The sequence below is a fragment of the Heliangelus exortis genome, chromosome 7, assembly GCF_036169615.1.
Source record: "Heliangelus exortis chromosome 7, bHelExo1.hap1, whole genome shotgun sequence".
Lineage (NCBI taxonomy): Eukaryota > Metazoa > Chordata > Aves > Apodiformes > Trochilidae > Heliangelus > Heliangelus exortis.
In genome coordinates this window covers 27736595-27755654 of record NC_092428.1, presented here as the reverse complement: position 1 = coordinate 27755654, position 19060 = coordinate 27736595, and the positions used below count along the sequence as shown (strand labels likewise).

Below are 19060 nucleotides of genomic sequence, written 5' to 3'. Positions count from 1 at the left end.
TTAATAATTTTAGTCTTTGCCTTTATTCTTCTGTATCACTCACATTTCTGCTTTGGTCTCCATACTCCCTCTATGAGTTTTGGGGCTTTTGCCCCTTTTCAGCTTTTTGCCTCAAAATCACCTTCATTCCTCTATGCATTTATTATTATGCAGTATTCACCTCACAACATTCTTCCATCTAAACTCCCATAATTTCCTATATTCTCCATCATCTTTTTTGCATGCTACCAAATTTCTGCCATTGCACCATCCTGACAAACAGCCAGGTCTCAAAAAGTTTCTAGAATAAAGGACCAACATTGCTCTGCTCTGACAGTACCTTCAGCATAGTTTTTTAAACACCACAAAGCCTTCTCACTGCAAGCAGCATTTTCAGTTCTCATCACTTTATTACAATACTTGAAATAAGTTTATTACTACTAAATCTGCAGCTGCTGAAGGAAAACCATCAGTATCTTACCTCAAAAAAAATTTTTGATGGTCACAAAAAAACCCCATGAAACATGGTCCTGTCTTACCTTAATGAATCACAGGTGAAAAGGAATAATTCAACCCTAATGTTTTAGCTTTACAATTTTTAAGCCAGCTGTGCAACTCTTAGCATACTGACTCACAGGGACAGACATAAACCTGATTGTCCTGGTTTGGGCCAGGATAAAGGTGATTTTCTGTCTTGTACTTTTGAGTACAAATAACACTGATGTCAAAAGAAAAGCAGACTGCTTAACAGCTCCTCAGCCCACACCTGATTTTGAACTAATCTGAATTCACACTACATACTGCATGGTCAGAACATTAAAGGAAGAAAAAAAAAACCAACTTGTAGTCACCACATGGATGCCATTGAAATGTCATTCATTACACTAAAGTTGTGAAAACAGGCAGCAGTGTTGCCTCAGTAACTTGTATTCAATTTTGGATGGAAACGACCAGAAGTGACAAGTGTTTGGTACTTCACAGATCTCAAACTAGAACCAAATGGAGGAAAAATTCAATTTTCTTCATCAGTTTGAGAGATTAGTTCCTATCAAAAGTAATTTTCTTGATCTCAAATTAGAAGCTGTTTCCCCTGTAATGGCAAATGGACAGGTCAGATAAAGGATAATAATGAAGATTACTTTTTCCTTGGATGGTATGTAATCAATACTTCTCCTTAATTATCTCAAAGCAATATGATGGGGAAGGAAAAGGGCTTTTTTTGTGTTTTGTCTGTTTTTTAACTCCACTCAGTTCCCACAAAACCCTTAATTGCTCTGTTTTCTATTTTCTAGAAATAATTTGGTTAAATTGCCCTTGGGATTCTTCTTATATGGTCCTATCTAGTTTTTCAATGTAAGAGTAAAATGATTAAAATTTTGTCTCGAAACTCTACAACATCTATTTTCTAAAATAAATTATACCATACCCCTCCATGGCTAGGCTGTGTTTCCATAACTGGGTTAATTAGAGGAAATATTTCCCTATCAATTCCATGCTGAGGTGAATCTGAAGACACTGAAGGATTCAGAAATCAAATCCTTTATAACCTTAAACTTTTTGAAAGATGTTAACAAGACATATTAACTCAAAGAGAAGAAGCTTCCTATTGACTCTGTTCTGCCTTCAAGGCCTGAAGACTTTAAATCTGATATAACTCTGATAGGATTTGGTTTGTAAAAAACAGCTACTCTAGGCTTCAAAGTTTATTAATTCTTTAGTGTCCTCTGTTTTTTTAGCTTTTTATGTGTAAACTGGATTTCTGTGCACCAGAGTCAATAAACAACTTCTGGCTGAAAGGGGACAGGGATATAAGGTACCATGGATCTTCTTGTAAAAGCAAGCACCATAAAACTTAACATCTGGACAAATTTAAAAAGAGCCTGGTGTAGCCTGGAGGGAGATTGGAGGCAAATGAGGGTCTTAGGTGCTCTTAGGTCAATTTTCCCCCCAAAATTTCAGGCATATTGGATCTCGGATGTAGAACACTATCCAATTAAGGATTGTCTTCTGGAAGCTGAGGTCTCCCTGGATTTATTCATAAAGAGATCCATGCTATTTTTTTCTGTCCATGCACCTTAACTTTCCTCTGATGACCCCTGAAAAATGCAGTACAAAAAAGGAAAAAAATAAAGATAATAAAACAAGGAAAAAAAAAAAAAAAAAAAAAAAAAAAAAAAAAAAAGAAAAAAAGAAAAGGAGGAAAAGAAAAAGAGAAAAGGAAGAAAAGAAAAAACAAAAAGGAAGACAAAAAGAGAAAAGGAAGAAAAAAGAGAACAGAAAAAAAAAGAAAAAAGAGAAAAGAAAAGAAAAAGGAAGAAAAAAAGAGAAAAGGAAGAAAAAAAAAGAGAAAAGGAAGAAAAAAAAGAGAAAAGGAAGAAAAGAGAGAAAAAGAGAAAAGAGAGAAAAAGAGAAAAGAGAGAAAAAGAGAAAAGAGAGAAAAAGAGAAAAGAGAGAAAAAGAGAAAAGAGAGAAAAAGAGAAAAGAGAGAAAAGAAAGAAAAAAAGAGAAAAGGAGGAAAAGGAGGAAAAGAAAAAGAGAAAAGGAAGAAAAGAAAAAGCAAAAAGGAAGAAAAAAAGAGAAAAGGAAGAAAAGAAACAGAGAAAAGGAAGAAAAAAAAAAAAAGCACCAGTGAGCTTGGTGCTGGTTCAGTATTTGTATTTCCCCTGCAGTGGTGAAATACCATGAAGTGCTTGGAAGCACTCAAACAATTTTTTCAGTGCTCAGTTCTCAGCACTGAAGTGAGCTGAGGGTCAAGTCAGTGCTAAGACAAATCGAAGCTTTCCAGCTGTTGAAATACTTAAGCCAGAGCAGATTTTCAAGTGATGTCATAGCCATGCAGTTATTACTTGCCTGCCACAGGATCTGCTGATGGCAGTTGAAGTTCTTATTCGTCAAGGGGCCCAAATAATTGAAACAATCCATCTGCTCTCTGTACTTTCTTTCTGCCTCTCCTGCTACTCCTCACTGCCCTGTGATATTTGCCAGTGATGTCATACTTCATCAAGCAATCAGTGACCTCTTAGATCCCCAGAGAACTGCACTGCACTCCTGGGATGGAGCACAGGTACCTAAATAATCCACCTCTCCCAGGCTTTCCCTTTGCAAAACCTGATGGGCCATGATACTTGGCAGTGACTGTCAGAACTGATCAGGCTGTTGCCAGACTCCCACATATTTCCTGAATGCTGCTGCTGCTTTTCATCATGAATTCCAGATAATTGAAATAATTGACCTGCTCTAGGGCCCTGCTTTGACTCCAGCATGTTCTGCAATGGGACATTTGCCTACTGTCATATTTGTTTAAAAGTCTCAATAGGAAGAGGCTTTGATTACTTTTTCACAAGATGTCAGCACCACAAAGGAAAGTGACATTATTTGCACAGTTGTATTACTGAACTTCCAGGTCCTACTCTGCTCTCTGCCCTCACACATGCTCTGCTCTATCTCTGAGAGTTAGAAAGGTACTGGAAGAGGAAATGAGGGAAAGAATGCAAGCTTAACTTTTGCAACCAGGTTTATAGTGGGAATCCTATTACTGCTCCCATATATTGAGCACAAAGTAATTTAAACACTCCAGTGGTCAGTTGGTGAAATGGGCTTCTATTAAGGTTTTTTTTTTTTTTTTAGTAGTCAAGGAGCCTACAAATGTTGTACAGAAGACTATGTTCCCTCACTTAGGCTTTCAACACTTATTACATAGTTAAAGGAGAGGCTTGCCTGTTGGTGGATATAAAGATTTTTAGAATACCCCAATTAATTGTACTAGCCATAAAAAGCTTTTATGCTTTCATCTGCTACTGTGAGATTAGAGGTATAGATCTTAACTTGTAGTCAGATTATATTGCTCAGTTTTATCTGAGAACAAAAAACCCACCACATTCATTCACTAAACCACATCTCACTCCTAAATTTACTGTATTAATCTCAAGGCCATATTTGAAGTTGTGTTCATTACTCTGCTTAGCATCTAAGCAGGTCACAGATTGACAGTGACTTTAGAAGTCTATCATATCCCCAATAATCCTGCAAGCATCAGTCAGAAATTTCCAGCACTTCCAGAAATAGCAAACATTTCTGCAGCTGTAAGACTTGTGCCCTGCACAAAATCCAGCATAAAGATTTATTTTTAAGAGATATCTTATGACATAGCAGCCCCCTCTCAAAATGCCCAGCTGTCCTCCAGTCCCAGTTTTTCTTTACCTGTAGCTTCTTTCAGGCAGATACTGAGAAAAAACATGGATTTTAAAGGGAGAAAAGCTGCCAAATCTTATATAAATGTACATCTATGAATGATAGCAACATTAGAGTGGCAATTATCTACCCACTTAAATAATTATAAAAATGAAACCAACTCAGAAAGTCGAGATCTGTTAAGAATAACAGAGTTTACAAGTAAACTGCAGTAAAAGGAATACATTTTCCTCATCTTACATCAAGCTATCTTTAGAAAAACAAGTGCTAAGTGTCTCTGGGTTAGAAAGGTGTGTTAGTGTAAAGATGAAGTCAGTTATTGGCATCCAGAAGAGACTTATGTTCCCATTAAAAATGAGTCAGTGCTTGCATACAGGGACAGGTAGTCCCTGGAGACCTCTTGTCCAGACACTGCCTGGGGATTACCTTGTTTCCCCACTCCTGACCTACAGTGGGTGAGAAATTAACCAAGTGGTAAAGTTTGAACTTTATAAAGGGAAGCTTAAGTAGGAAGACTTGATATACTACTCAGTGTTTGTCAATCAGTGCTCACTTGAGTAAAAGCAATGACAGAAAGGATGCTCTTGTATGCACGGAGTGGGGAAATACACCTTTTTTTATGAAATAGCTTTTTTTTTTTTTTTTTACATACACGAGTGATGATTGAATATAGAGAATCCTAAAGACTGACTTCACATAAAATTGGTCTTGACTAACAAGAGAAAACAACACTGCAACTTTTTGTCAGCAGTGGGATGTAATTATGCATCATTAATTATACTGGCATGTCAATGAAAGGTCAGGCACCACCATATAAGGGAGGAAGAAAGTAGTGTTATACCCTGACAGTGTTATTGTTGAAAAATGTTAGTGCTTATATAGCCCTCTTGGGGTGGGAGGAAGTAATTCTTCATTTAATTCAGGGGATATATTCTGATCTGACTTAAAACCAAGAACATGAAACAAAACAAGGTGGATGGGAGTAGAGGAGGTGTTTTAGACTCTAATCTACCCTTTCATCCAAGCCAGACAGGTCTGCTCATGAATGGATATCTAACACCAGGCACCAACTCTTGCACTTGGTAGGGGGTCAGCATCAGCTTGCCAGCAGGAGTACAATTCAAGGCAGAAGTCCTGGCTTTCCTTATCACTGTGCATGCTTGTATTAAGTATTATCTACTGCTCAGTGTTAGTTTTATTTGATGCCTTCTTGCAGTCACACATCTGATTGCTCCCAGTGCCAGCTCTTCTACGAGGCAGACTTGCCATTTGTAATAGTGCCCCAGTATAAATAAAGCTGTGCTTTATTTGTATGTTATTTCACCCATCATTACGGGGAAAAGGAGTTCTCAGCATTGTTAGCAGTGAATAGTTCTTTTTTCTTAAATCACTTCTAGCTGGATTCTTCTTTGACTACGCAATTGCTTGTTCCCCCCACCCCCCTTTTTATTTGCACAGCCTAATTTATGAATGATAAATTGTCTTTGCAAGTGTATTTCGAATACCCTAGTAAATAAAGACACAATAACTTACATGATGCAATTTCTGCATGTAATATATACTGATTTTCCTGATCCTTTCAATTTTTCTTAATCAATTAGGAATACATACACAACCTTGAAGGCCAAGAGATTCTGTTAGAAAAAAAGCACACAGTGTTCTGATGTTTATCACTAATGAAGTCAACCATGACTCTTTGCCAGGATGAAAGAGGCTTGCAAAGATGTTCCAGTACTGCTGCTTCTGTTCCCAAAGCAGGACTAAGACTTGGCAATGTGTAGAGATGGGGGAAGTTCTGCCAAAGACCATCTCACACATTCACCTTCTCAGCAGCAGGCTAGAACTGGGTTGGGAGATCTGCTGGAAGATGAATATTGCAGTCTAAGGCATTTGCTTCCTCTAGTTCAAGCTACTATTTTCACAAGGAAAAGTTTGGGGGAAGGGAGGTAATCCTTAAAAAAGAATTTACCCTTATCTCCTCACATTCAGACAATATTCCCTTTCCCTGTCAAAAGGAATAAAAAAATCAGTTCAATATTGAAGTGATTAGAGTGCTGACAAAGAACAGAAATGGATTGGGGAAAAATATTTTCATTTTTCCTTCTACTTCAGTAGAAAAATCTTGTTTTCAGCAGTTCCATTTCACATACAAACCTCCCTTGAGATCCTAAATTCACAGCCTGAAACTGTCTCCTTTCCTCGTGTTATTTTATCTTTTCATATAATTACAGAGAAATTGCTAATGGTCACACTGAACACTTACATCAGATTTATCAATACAGCAAATCAAGCAATCACAGCAAGTTAAGTTATGCAGGATACGTATTTCAATACAGAACTAGGCCACCAAAGCTGGTAACTTAAAGGCAAGTGTTTAATTGAATGAAATTTTTGGAGAGAGAGAGAAGGGGAATTGGTATAATGAAACTGTCTCTGAACAAGCTTAGTGGGCTAAGCATTGATAAAAATATCAAAGAACTAACATTGAAAGATTTAGTAAGCCCAAATAAGGAAAACTCTCAATTCCTGGATTTTAGCAGTGCAAAATGCAAGCAGAGGTGAACTTCAGAACTAGGTTAACCTCTTTTTCACTTTGTATTTCCTTTTCTAACAAAGCTGTGATTTTTTTTTTTTTTTTAAACTGTGTTTTCTGTCTAACTGCACAGCTCTTCTAATTGTCAATGCATCTTTCTTTACAGGTCTCTCCAAGCTGCTAGAGCACCTTAGATACTATTCACTGCATTCTGCCTCCTGGTTAGGCAGCAAATGCTACTCTTAGACAATGGTTAACTTGAGGAGCTATAGCATCACTCAAACACCCCATTTTTAAAGATTGTTCTTGCTAGAAAAAATGTGGAAAAGTACAGAAGAGTTGACCAGGGCTGTGTGTTTTATATGATGCTATTTAGTAAAACTGAGCATCCCAAAGAATTTCTCTGGTACCTAATCTGATTTATTGCATCCTACCTCTTCTGTGTTAAAAGAACTCTCACCAAAAGTACGCATCAGAAATTCTGTAGTGGTGTTTCACATGAGGCCTCCCTCATCTCCACAGGGCAGATTTCAATTTAGATTACACACTTTACTACAGAAATAAAAAATTCCTTACCTCAATATTATATTAATATATCAATGAGATGCATCCAGCAACTCTCACACTTGATCTAGTAGATGGCAACTAATAGACAGTGGAGGTAATTATAAGAAAAATCCTTGATTGTTTCTGAGGTAAGCTAACAACTAAGAAAAAGGTGTTTGGGGGATTCAAAGACAGCACAACTACAACTACTGTTCAGATATACAGCCAGAACAGCAGTCTTCCCTCCAGCTTCTTCCCTCCTACAGCTTCTTTGATTACAAGTAACCAAACTTCAGAGTACCTTACACCTCCCCAAAACACCAACTCTTCAGTTATTTATCTGGTAAAATTCCTCTACTGAGGAATTCAGTTATTTAGTAACTGAATAAAGAAGGTACCTCCCACACCTCATAGCATTGTAATCCTGGAAAAACACATCAAGAATATTCATTCAGTATAAACTGCTGAAAAAGAACCAGTGGTAGGAAGTATCATACAAGTGTTATTCAGAGACCCAAATAAAATCTATAATCCTCTTGATTGCACCTAGACAGGACCAGTATTAGTTTTTAATCCTACCATTCTCTCAGAATCAGCAAATTCTACTTCTTCCCATGAAAAAAGGCATCTGTGACTTGACAGCAAAAGCCCTATGTCTACCTATGCTAATAGAGGTTAAGATGCAAAATTACAGTTCCACGGCCTTCATTCCACCAAAGAATTAATCAAAGATGAGGCTCTCGGTGCCAATAAGTGCTACGGTTTCAGGATCAGGTTCTTTCAGACAGAAGTACAAACATTTTCCTTCCAAAAAATATCTGGAATGGAGGTGAGATTAGAGCTTCCTTCTATACAGCCTCGTTGCCAGAAGATTCACAGAAGGGGGAGAGGCAGATTTTGGCAGTTTATGGACAGTTTTTGGGGAGAGAAACCTTATCATCAGCTACATCGTGGCCCACTTAGAGGACAGACTTGCCATCAATTTCCCCACCCCACAACAACAAGTACTATTGAGTACAATTGAGTTCATTGACTTCAGACAAACCATTGCTTGCCACACGAGAAAATGCAGATTAATCCACGTGACACCCAGCTCTGTCCATGAATCACTCTGCCAGTCATGGACCTACTGAGTCCCCTCCAAGCACCAGCAGCTTCCAAGTCCAGAAGTATCCTCTTCCTGGATACTTCCTCAATCCATTGGACAAGGGGGTAATGAGAGGGGACTGAACAACATTTCTGTAGTTAGTCCTGTTCCTCTTCTCCCCTATCAAGTTCTCCATGAGTTTCTTGAAAAGGGAGTGTCCATTACTTTAAACTTTCTCTTGGGATGATTTGTTACTACTGTGCTGACAAAATAATTACTATCACTAAATATTCTGGCCATGGTAACATGTTAGTTGTAATATAACTGCTCAGATTAACAAGAGGAGAAGATAAAATGCTTCAGTATGACCTGTATTTTTGAGACTTTTAATAGAAAAAGGATTTTTTTTGATAGCAGTGGTCAGGCACATAGCCTTGATCTTACTAACGAAAGGCTGTCTGAAATCAAGTCAAGCTGTGCTCAGAAAAGGGAAGACAAAAGCCATTTCATTCATTAGATTAACTTGCTTCTGGTGATTTTTACCATTCTTGGTTTTAGGTGTCTGAGACAAACCCACACAAACCCAGTTCTATACCCTTTAGCTTTGATCCATAGAAGACTCAGACATTCATTTCCTATTTCATATTTTCAGCTTCAGGACAATCCTTGAGGCAAAAAATACTGCAAAAGATATTCAGTGACAATGATAACCCTGAAGAAACAAGGCAGACAGAAGAAAAAAATAGAATTAATTCTTTTAGAAGATGGCTCTTGCTGCTGGTTCAGTCCATGCCAAAAGTCTCCTATTGCAGCACTCTGGGAATATACCCATGAAGGGGCTGTCTTTGTTCATACAATTAAATGTTTTTTCTTAATTATTTGAGGAAAAAAAGAAAAGAGATCTATCAAAAAACTTACAGTATCTCCCCAAAGCAATAATTAAACTTCCTTGATAAAATAATGTATTCAGGGCAGTCCAATTTATCCTTATTCTAATAAAACTGTCAATTGACAAATGAGATCCAAGAGACAGAATGACTGGCAGGTTTTATTTTACCAAGCTATGCTAGAAAAAGGAAGACATAAAAGTTTTTCAAAGGACAAAATAATTTACTATCTAAATTTGCACTTCAAAACCTTTCCCTGAGCATATGAATAGGCAAACAGGTTTGCCAGTATGAGTAGATTACTGTGCATTTTGGATTTTCTACATCCAGTATTACCACCATTTATTTAAATGGAGGTGATCAGGGCCATTCTCCTATTACATGGAAAATGTAGGGCTCTGGGCCAGGACTCATGTTTACTGAGACAAGAGTTCATTTAATGGAATTTAATGATTTTAATATTATGTAATTCAATTTATGTCAACACAAATCAAAATACATAATGTATGCTCTGTTACTGCAGTCAGAGATGGGTGAGCAGACCCTTGCTCTCCAGGGAAGCCCTTTTCACTTAAAGGGAATTCCAAACTGATGCTTCTTGGCATTCTCTGCACAGCCACTGCAGTCTGTGGAGCATCTGTCCAGAATGACCTGGCAGTAAGATGGAGTTACCCATTTGCAATTTTGCCTTTTAAGCTTTATTTGCATCTCCTTTCACTTTTTAATATTTTAGCCTTACAAGAACATGATTTGATGGTGCCTTCACCATAATATTTCTGTTTACTACCTCAAGGCTTTTCAGAAGTAGCTCTTTCCATGTGCACCCAAGCAGCTTTCAAGAGGGAATGCAAGACTAAACATTCTGTTTTGAAATACTTAATAATGGTAAGTGTAATGTAATTTGAATTTGTTGTGCATTTTTCAATTTAGCATACATAATTTTCAGTTTTGCTAGTAATTCAGAAAGCTTTAACATTTACTTAATTAGTCTAAGCTTGGTAATTCAGCCAACAAAACCTAAAATGCTTAAGTTATATTAATTGAAAACAATGTTAACAGTTAATTTTCTGAACGATGGAGCAACATAAAAACAAACTTGACTAAGACTATGATTAATTAATTGATTAGCTAGTTCCTGTTGAGAAATTATATTCAGTAAGTCTGTCAATACAAACTGCTATCAATTGCCACTTTATGAAGTGCCAAGAATAACAGGTTCAGGTGCATATTAGAACTAGTTGTCATGAATGCCAATTTACAGCAGAAAAATGGATAGTTCATCACCTAATTTAATTTCAGAGAGCCAACTTCCTTCTAATAACTCAATGTAGCATTGAATTTTCAAGAATGCAGCAGCTTGTTCTAATAAGTTTGCAAATCTGAAATCTTCCGTAAATAATTTAAAGCAGACTATAACTCAATTTTGTCACTGATTACTTAGAAAATACTTAGCATTTGTCTCCAACATCCAAATACCCCCATTTTTTTCCCTGGCAACATACTGCAAATGCTTCTCTACTCCAGCAGTATTAGAATTCAAGAGCACCTAGAAAGATTTAGAATCCAATGTTTCTCCCAGCTGACTCAGCCAAAACACCTCTTGGGTTATGCAGGATGACAAATATCCCCCACACTGGGGCATTTGATACAGTTTATTCCAGCATATCTAATCAGTTCTGATGTTCAGGTACTGAAGAAAAAGCAGAAAATACAATTCTGCCCATGGGTTCATAAACAGAGTGAAAGAACACAAAGTTGCTCTGCTGGGAGGCAAGGGAGGGGTTTAGTCAGTCCTAAGTTTCCTCCATCCTATTCATGAAGTCTTTTAGGTTATTTGATGGCAGTTGTGAACAAGGGAACTTTTAAGAAAAAAGTAGTCTACTTGGACCCTTTTGAAAAACAATTTGAAAAACATCAAATTCTTAATGGCCCTTGGGAAGCTTTCAGGTAGAAACTGCTTAATACTTGTGAAGAGACCTCTTCCAGATTTCAAAAATCTGCTTAAATTCAGGTAGCACTTCCCAGGTACAAATATACAGTTACATTATAACTACAGACTAATATACACTAGCATAATATTTAAGAATTTATTAATCTGCAGAAAACTTAACATCTAAGAACCATGTCAACCTATGTCTACAATTGCAATAGATGTTCTTATAATAGTTTACAATTTCTGGAAATAAATATACTATTAGCCTTTTTCTTTACTTTGCAAACAAGGGCAGTTCACTGACTTACTGCAGCTCCCCCCACTGAATGCAGGACATTCATTAGCTGCTGCAGATCACTTTGTATTTCAAAATAACAATTATTAATACTCTCCTGTATTCTCTTGCTTCAAGACACCTCAACCATAGTTGCAAATAAGCAGCAGTAAACCACAAGGCTTCAAAAGCCTTTTCAACTTCCCTGTAATAACATGAATTGATTTAATACAGAAAAAAAAGTTCAACAGCAAAGTCTTTGAAATGCCACCTCAAAACCAGGTCAGATCCTTACTTCCTAGCCTCTCTGATACAGCATGAAAGTCTGCCTGTGTTTTGCCTCATAACTTTTCTCCTTAAGGGAGCTCTCATGGATCATTTCTGTTAGCAAAAAGGAATCCATTGAATAAGCCTATCCTAGAGCTAACAGACTGGGCTTCCATTGGGAAAATGCTGCAGGCTGAACACAGATATTGACCAATTTCATTAAAAATATAAGAGCAAATAACCAGCAATACACTAGCATTGCTTTTTATTAGATTTCACACATTTTTTTTAATAAATGAGGGAGTATTTCAGCTTTCACTTCAAGTCAGGCTAATAGCAGAACATTTTATTTTGACTCAAAAACTTATTTTCTGCAAGTCTGATACTTTTCTCCCTGAGAACATATAGCTGCATTCCCTGAAAAGCATTTGCTTTTAATTTTCCAGTAACAGCTTAGGATGACCAGCTTCAGGAAGTCACCCTGTTCTTTCCATGACCATTTTGATCTCTACCAGTGTACAACAAGCATTTTTATACCTAAAGATGGAAATAAACATCATTTACTAATAGACTACATGGCTGCTGAAATACTGAATGACTATAATATTTGCTTTCCCTCAAAGGTTCTTATCTGCATTGGACAGAATTTACTACTTATATAATGCAAAACTATAAATCAGCAAAAACTTCAGGGAACCTGACTCCATCCATACCTCTCAAGTACCACTTAGAGTATAACAATGACTCTTGGATAATACTGGAATAACCTCAGTTTGTTAAATTCTGACATTCAAAACTAAAATGAACTGGAGCATTGCCAGCATTTCAAAAACCTTTTGGACCACAGCATTAGTACAGTAATAACTCAGCTTCATGCTCTAAGGGGACATGAAGTACAACACTGTTGATTTTCTCTGAACATGCAACATGAATAGGACACTTTAGGGTTCATACAATATGAAAGTTTGTTCCACTACAAATAATACCTTTTATTCCTTGGAAATGACTCTTTTTAATTTTAATCTGTGCTCACACCAAGTAATGCACGTTTGTACTATTTTCTGAATCTGTGACATGTATAAATACCTGAGACTGCACTGCAAGTATTGCTAAAGTTATATCTTCTGAACAATGTCTGTTTAAACAGTATTGTAATTTATGAAAATACTAAAGTTCATGCAGTTATTTTAACAATATTATATATGCAGTTATTTTAACAGTAACTCTTTAATCCTAGAACATGCCCCATAGATTATCTTTATACAACCAGATTGAAAACGATGATTTTAGTTTTTTTTTAAAAATTACTGGGTTTTCTCCTCAGAATCAATAACAAAGTTTTACCAGTAAGGCAGATTAAGGGATCCAGAATGCTAAAAGCACTGATATTCTTTCCCCTTTATTCTATGCAATGTTGAAATTCCTAGAAAAGAATTGGTAAAGAATCTCATGTAAAAATCAAAGGCATGAAGATTTACAGTAAGATGCTACTGAATATAGCCAGTTATGCATTAATTTTGCTTTTAATTCAAGAGCTTCTGGAAGCTGAACACAACTGTATTCTCAGAGCTACGTTTCCATGAGAAATCAGAATAGTACAGCAGTTTTCCCATGACTAAGCCTACATTGTGTATCTTAATTTCAGAGAGAATTTTATGCCACTGTGCACAGGTCATGTCCACCTTTTTCAAGCTGATGGCTCTTTGCACCCACACTACACCTCCCTTGGCTGCATCTTCTCAGCACTGTAAGAACAGCTGCTCCACAGCCTCCTCACCACCATACCCCACCAAAATGCAGCACTTTTCTCACTCACCCATGTTATATGCATTTTGTGGTAACCCAGGAATACTTTGCATAAATTGTAGGTACATTTATGTTCCAAATTTCTGCAGTTTTACAACAGTTGTATAGATTACTGCAGCTACTGCAAGGATTCAGCTTAGGTCACAGCTTTTACTCACTCCACCACTCACCATTTCACAGCTTTCCAGCTTTTTGTTTATGGCAGGTAAATGGAATCTATTTTATTACCAGATAATCAACCTATTCACAAGTTTTAGAGACTAGGAAAAAATACCTTATGGTATTAATCAGCTATTTGCTATTGAAATTCAGCCCACTGTACTCTTGAATGTAAAAGATGTGGATTTCCATCCAGTGTGGGAAATCTCATTCCCCTTGCACTGGTTGTTTCCAAGGCTCCCAAGTCATAGGATCAGTGGTGTATATCAGGCTTTTTAAGCAGAAAAGAACTTTTAGATACTTGAGAACAATTGTTTTATTTGTAACCTTCTTAAAAAGGCTAACATATTACTTTTTGAATCACTGTGGAAATGATGAGAGGTGAACTAACTGATCTCCTCTTATTAGCAGTTAGGAAGACAAGGATGCACAGGCTTTAATTCCTATGGGAATTACCTTAGCTTTTCCACAGTAAATACTATTACTGAGTGCTCTCTACAGATATCAATTTTCAAAAGTTTCCTCTGACATAAAACTTGCTTTACAGGCATCCTTTTAATATTATATTCTGTGAAAGAACAGCTTACAAAGGAGTGTAACATGAGAGTTCATTTGGCACTATCTCTGGTAATGGGCACTGTATGAAATATGAACTTCTTTATCTGTGATATATTATCTTTTGCTTGAAATATGGCTAATTGCTGTCATTTGTTAGAGATGAGACAGTTGAATATCATTTCTTGTGTCACATTGACTCCAAGTTGCTTATGATTTCATGAAATTAGTGACAGTGAATTTCTGCATACAAATTTCAGAAGATTCACTATGTACCTTATAATTATTAATACACTGACTTCAGTGAAACTTCTAACTGAGGAAAAGGGTACCAAGAGTAATAACTTAATGAATCCCTTATCACAGTCATTGTAGATTAAAATATCTATAGTAGATCAGTGTTTTGCATTAGTAACAACAGATGATGTACAGAGGACAGGTTCTCAGTTTGTAGCTTAAATAATTAATTACTTTTGCTTTGTCAAATATTGGCATGCACTTTCCATGATAACCACTTCTCCATTTTCCAAAGCTGTTTTATATCATGTACTAAAGAGTTTGCTCCCAAGATATAGACATAGCAATTACACAAGTAATTGTTTCTAAGTTCTATTATGGTGCAACTGATTTTAAAATTGATTTTACTGAAGACACTTACCTGCAGCTGCCTACATACACAGATGGACTACATTTGGAAGTACTGATCTGCATGTGAATTTGTTTGAAAGACCAGGGCCCACATTACATTATTCACTGCTGCAAGTTAATATATAGCAATCCTTCCTCTTAAATATGAGTTATCCATTTGAAGAGTTGAAAAAGAAGAGAAGGTAGTAGTATGAGCACAAACAGAAAGTGATTGCTAAGACTAATCATAAAACAGATTGGAAGGATACTGCTAAACAAGGGCTCAGACTCCATGGCCACCTCTGTTCCAAAAGCAATTAGAGCAGCATTTTGACACATGGACTCTTTGGTCATATAGCTCAGTGACCTGATGTGCTTAGGAGAAAGGTATTTGGGATCACTCACTCCATAGCACCTCAAAGTACCCAATTCTGCCATCTCTGTCTGACAGCCAGAGCCAGTGATAAAATACAGTTTGTTATGTATATTTGTTCACACCTATGTTGACCTAAAATATATAGGCTAGACACTTAAGAACCAAAATGTGTCAGTAAGTCACTGAACAAAGATGATGCCCTTAGGCTGTGGCAGGGATTTGGTTTTTTATTAGTCAGATGAAAAAACCTGTTCCAAAAAGGAGATACTGTCTATTTAAATGAAACTTTCTTTTGACTAAGAGTGGCCAGCCCATTTAATGAAGATCAAAAAGAGAAAATACATACACAGAGAGAACAGTTATGTCTGCCTGAACTACCTAATAGGCTTCTGAGGTAAAATTAGCAAAAAAATACCCGCATGCACCAAAGAGATGATTTTTAATAGGGGGCTCTCTTAAAAGTGAAGCTGGCATAAATAAGTGAGAAATCTATGATTGACATGTTACCAAAAGAAAAAAAAAAAGAAAAAACAAGCAAAGAAAATCAGACCTAGAGAGAAAACCATCTCTCATTTACTCTCATTAGTAGGCATTTGAAATCTATTTTTCCTTTTGTTTCCTCTATGAAGAACTGAATTAACATTGCCAATTTGTACAGCACATAAAACAGTTCACCTTAACCTTCCTGAACTTCAGCCAAGTCACTCTGCATTAAAGAGGAAAGGAAATTTATTTTTCCCAAAGCTCAGCCACTATCCAGGTTGCTTTCCATAGTCAGCCATTGCTCTTACCAGAAAACTCTTCCTTCAGCACTTCTCAGCACCACTCCACAACCTTTTCAGAAAACCCTGCAAATTTGTTATTTATTTGGATCCAGGCTTCTACAGCTGCCATTTCTAATTGGCTAATTGGTCAAAGCTGAGGATAGGTAAAAACCTGGGAGTGGGATCTTCATTAACCCTTTCTGGTTAATTACCCTGTGCCGAGTTTGCCACCAAGCTCTGAGAAAAAACCCCCCTCAATAACTGAACTCATCTCACCATACATGAGCACAATTTTCCAACTGCATGTGCACTGCCAATATTTAAACACAATCTTTAAACACTGTGTAGGGTGTGCAAAGGTACACATTGCAAATACTAATATATAAAAAAAAAAAAGGGAAAAAGCTGTGGAATATACAGAGTGGCTTAGGAAGAAAAATCCTAAAAAGATGTGTCACCAATATCGGGAGGAAAACAGACATTAACCACCCTTACATGCATGAAGGAAGGGCCTTTAGAGCAGTTCTTATTAAATTAACATCAAAGCTGCTCAAGTTTATGGGAGAACTTGATATCAACTTTATTACACAGACACAAACCTGAAATCCTGCACAACACAGACTTTGGTTTTTGTTGATTTTCATCTGGTTAGTAGAGGGTACACATAGTACCCACAGTAGAGAAGTAATGAACTGGGGACTACTTAAGCAAACTTGATGTAGACAAGTCCATGGGATGAGATGGGCTACTGAGGAAACTGATTAATGTCATTAAAAAATGTTATGAACTATGACTGGCCATGGTGGTTAGGGAAAGTTTTTGATCCCTGTAAAAACAAGCACGCAATACAAACATCTTTAAGAAGGAGAAGAAGGAAGACCTGGGGAAATTCAGACTGGTCAGACTAATCTGCTTACCTGGGAAGACTATGAGGAAACATCCCTGAAAGCCCTGCCTTGGCACTTAAAGGACAATATTTAATTAAGCACGGAGAGCACGGATTTATGAAAGATGAAGTTTGCCACACCAACCTGATTACTTTTGGTGATGGTTTAACTGGCTCGGTGGAAGACAAGAGTGACTGGCATTATCCTTGATTTTAGCAAGATGCAAAGATCTGCCTGTGGTATCTTTGTACACAAAAAAAAAAAAAAAAAAAAAGAGGTGGCCTTGGAGTTGCCAGTGCAGGATTTGTTCAGTCTTAAAAAAAGAACACTAAGGTGAGATCTTATTTCTGACTCAAGCTATTTCATGCTTTTCTCATGGGAATAAGACAGTGAGCAGCAGAAAGAAGTTGAAGGAAGGGACATTCTGATGAGGTATTAAGAAAAGGCTTTTCATAATGAGGACAGCCAAATATTTGAACAGGGGGCAGTGAGTCTGTGTAATCATCATCCATAGAAATATTCTAAACACCACTGGACAGGGCTCAAAGCAATCTGATCAATGGGGGCCTGACTTAGCTCAGGGGTTTGGCTCACCCCCAATCACTTAGGTTGGAATAGACATCTCAGTCACTGTCAAAGTTATTCTCTTATTCTATTGTGCACGATGAATCCTGTTTTCTATGGATTAGATTCACTACCTAATTCAAATTCAGTAAGTAAAATATTGAATTTCAGCTTAAGATGAACCCTCCTAACAAGGATCAGTTCCTAGGTCCTATTACTTAAAGTCTTCAAAACAGCTGTTAAGAACATTGGGTCTCTAGTGCTGTGAATTCTCAGCTGAAACACAGTTACATTTGTGTTTCAGAAGCCCTTGCCATGTTACTGTCTTAGTAATCACAGTGCTGAAAGAGAATGATGCTTGAAGAAAATCTGCATATTGATGAAAAGAAGCTGGTTAGAGTTAAACTGTGCAAGTAGAGGTGAGCTGGGCAAAGCATTCAGAAAACTCTACAATTCCACAGAAGATGTACCAAACAATAATCAACATAACACATACTATAGAAGAACTTTTGAATTTCTCATTCAGCCCCAGCTCTCATTAAGCAGCATTTCTGAATGAGGTGCCTTTCTCAGCTGATTTAAATTTGTTTCCCTATATCCCAGATAAGAAGTTGATTGTACTATTTTCACCTCTCACCCCAGTTCTGTGATATACTTGGGCATATATATCTGTTCAGTACCTTCACTGATGATTTAGATGAGGGGATTGAGTCCACAATTAGCAAATTCGCAGATGACACTAAGTTGGAGGAGTGTGGATCAGGTGGAAGGCAGGAGGGCTCTGCAGAGGGACCTGGACAGACTGGAGAGTTGGGCTGATCCCAACAGGATGAGGTTCAACACGGCCAAGTGCCGGGTCCTGCACTTTGGCCACAACAACCCCATGGGGAGCTCCAGGCTGGGCACAGAGTGGTTGGAGAGCAGCCAGACAGAAAGGGACCTGGGAGTCTGGATTGACAGGAAGCTGAACATGAGCCAGCAGTGTGCCCAGGTAGCCAAGAAGGCCAATGGCATCCTGGCCTGTATCAGGAACAGCGTGGCCAGCAGGTCCAGGGAAGGGATTCTGCCCCTGTACTCAGCGTTGGTGAGGCCACACCTTGAGTCCTGTGTCCAGTTCTGGGCCCCTCAGTTCAGGAAGGATATCGAGGTCCTGGAGCAGGTCCAAAGGAGGCAACTGGGCTGGTGAAGGGACTCGAGCACAGATCCTATGAAGAGAGGCTGAGGGAGCTGGGGCTGTTCAGCCTGGAGAAGAGGAGGCTCAGAGGAGACCTCATCACTCTCTACAACTCCCTGAAAGGAGGTTGGAGCCAGAGGGGGTTGGTCTCTTTTCCCAGGCAACTCTCAGCAAGACAAGAGGGCACAAGAGGTCCCAAGTTGTGCCAGGGGAGGTTTAGGTTGGACATTAGAAAGAATTTCTTTACCGAGAGGGTGATCAGACATTGGAATGGGCTGCCCAGGGAAGTGGTGGATTCTCCATCCCTGGAGATGTTTAAAAAGAGCCTGGATGTGGCACTCAGTGCCATGGGCTGGGAACTGCAGCAGTAGTGGATCAAGGGTTGGACTTGATGATCTCTGAGGTCCCTTCCAGCCCAGCCAATTCTATGATTCTATGATTTTAAAGCCTT

General features: G+C 37.8%; 1 protein-coding gene across 3 annotated transcripts in view; it reads right to left on the bottom strand.

The window, feature by feature from the left end:
* Positions 1-19060, bottom strand: part of ATRNL1 (attractin like 1) — a 462013-nt gene that overhangs the window by 91806 nt on the left and 351147 nt on the right. The gene's annotated exons all lie outside the window — the stretch shown is intronic.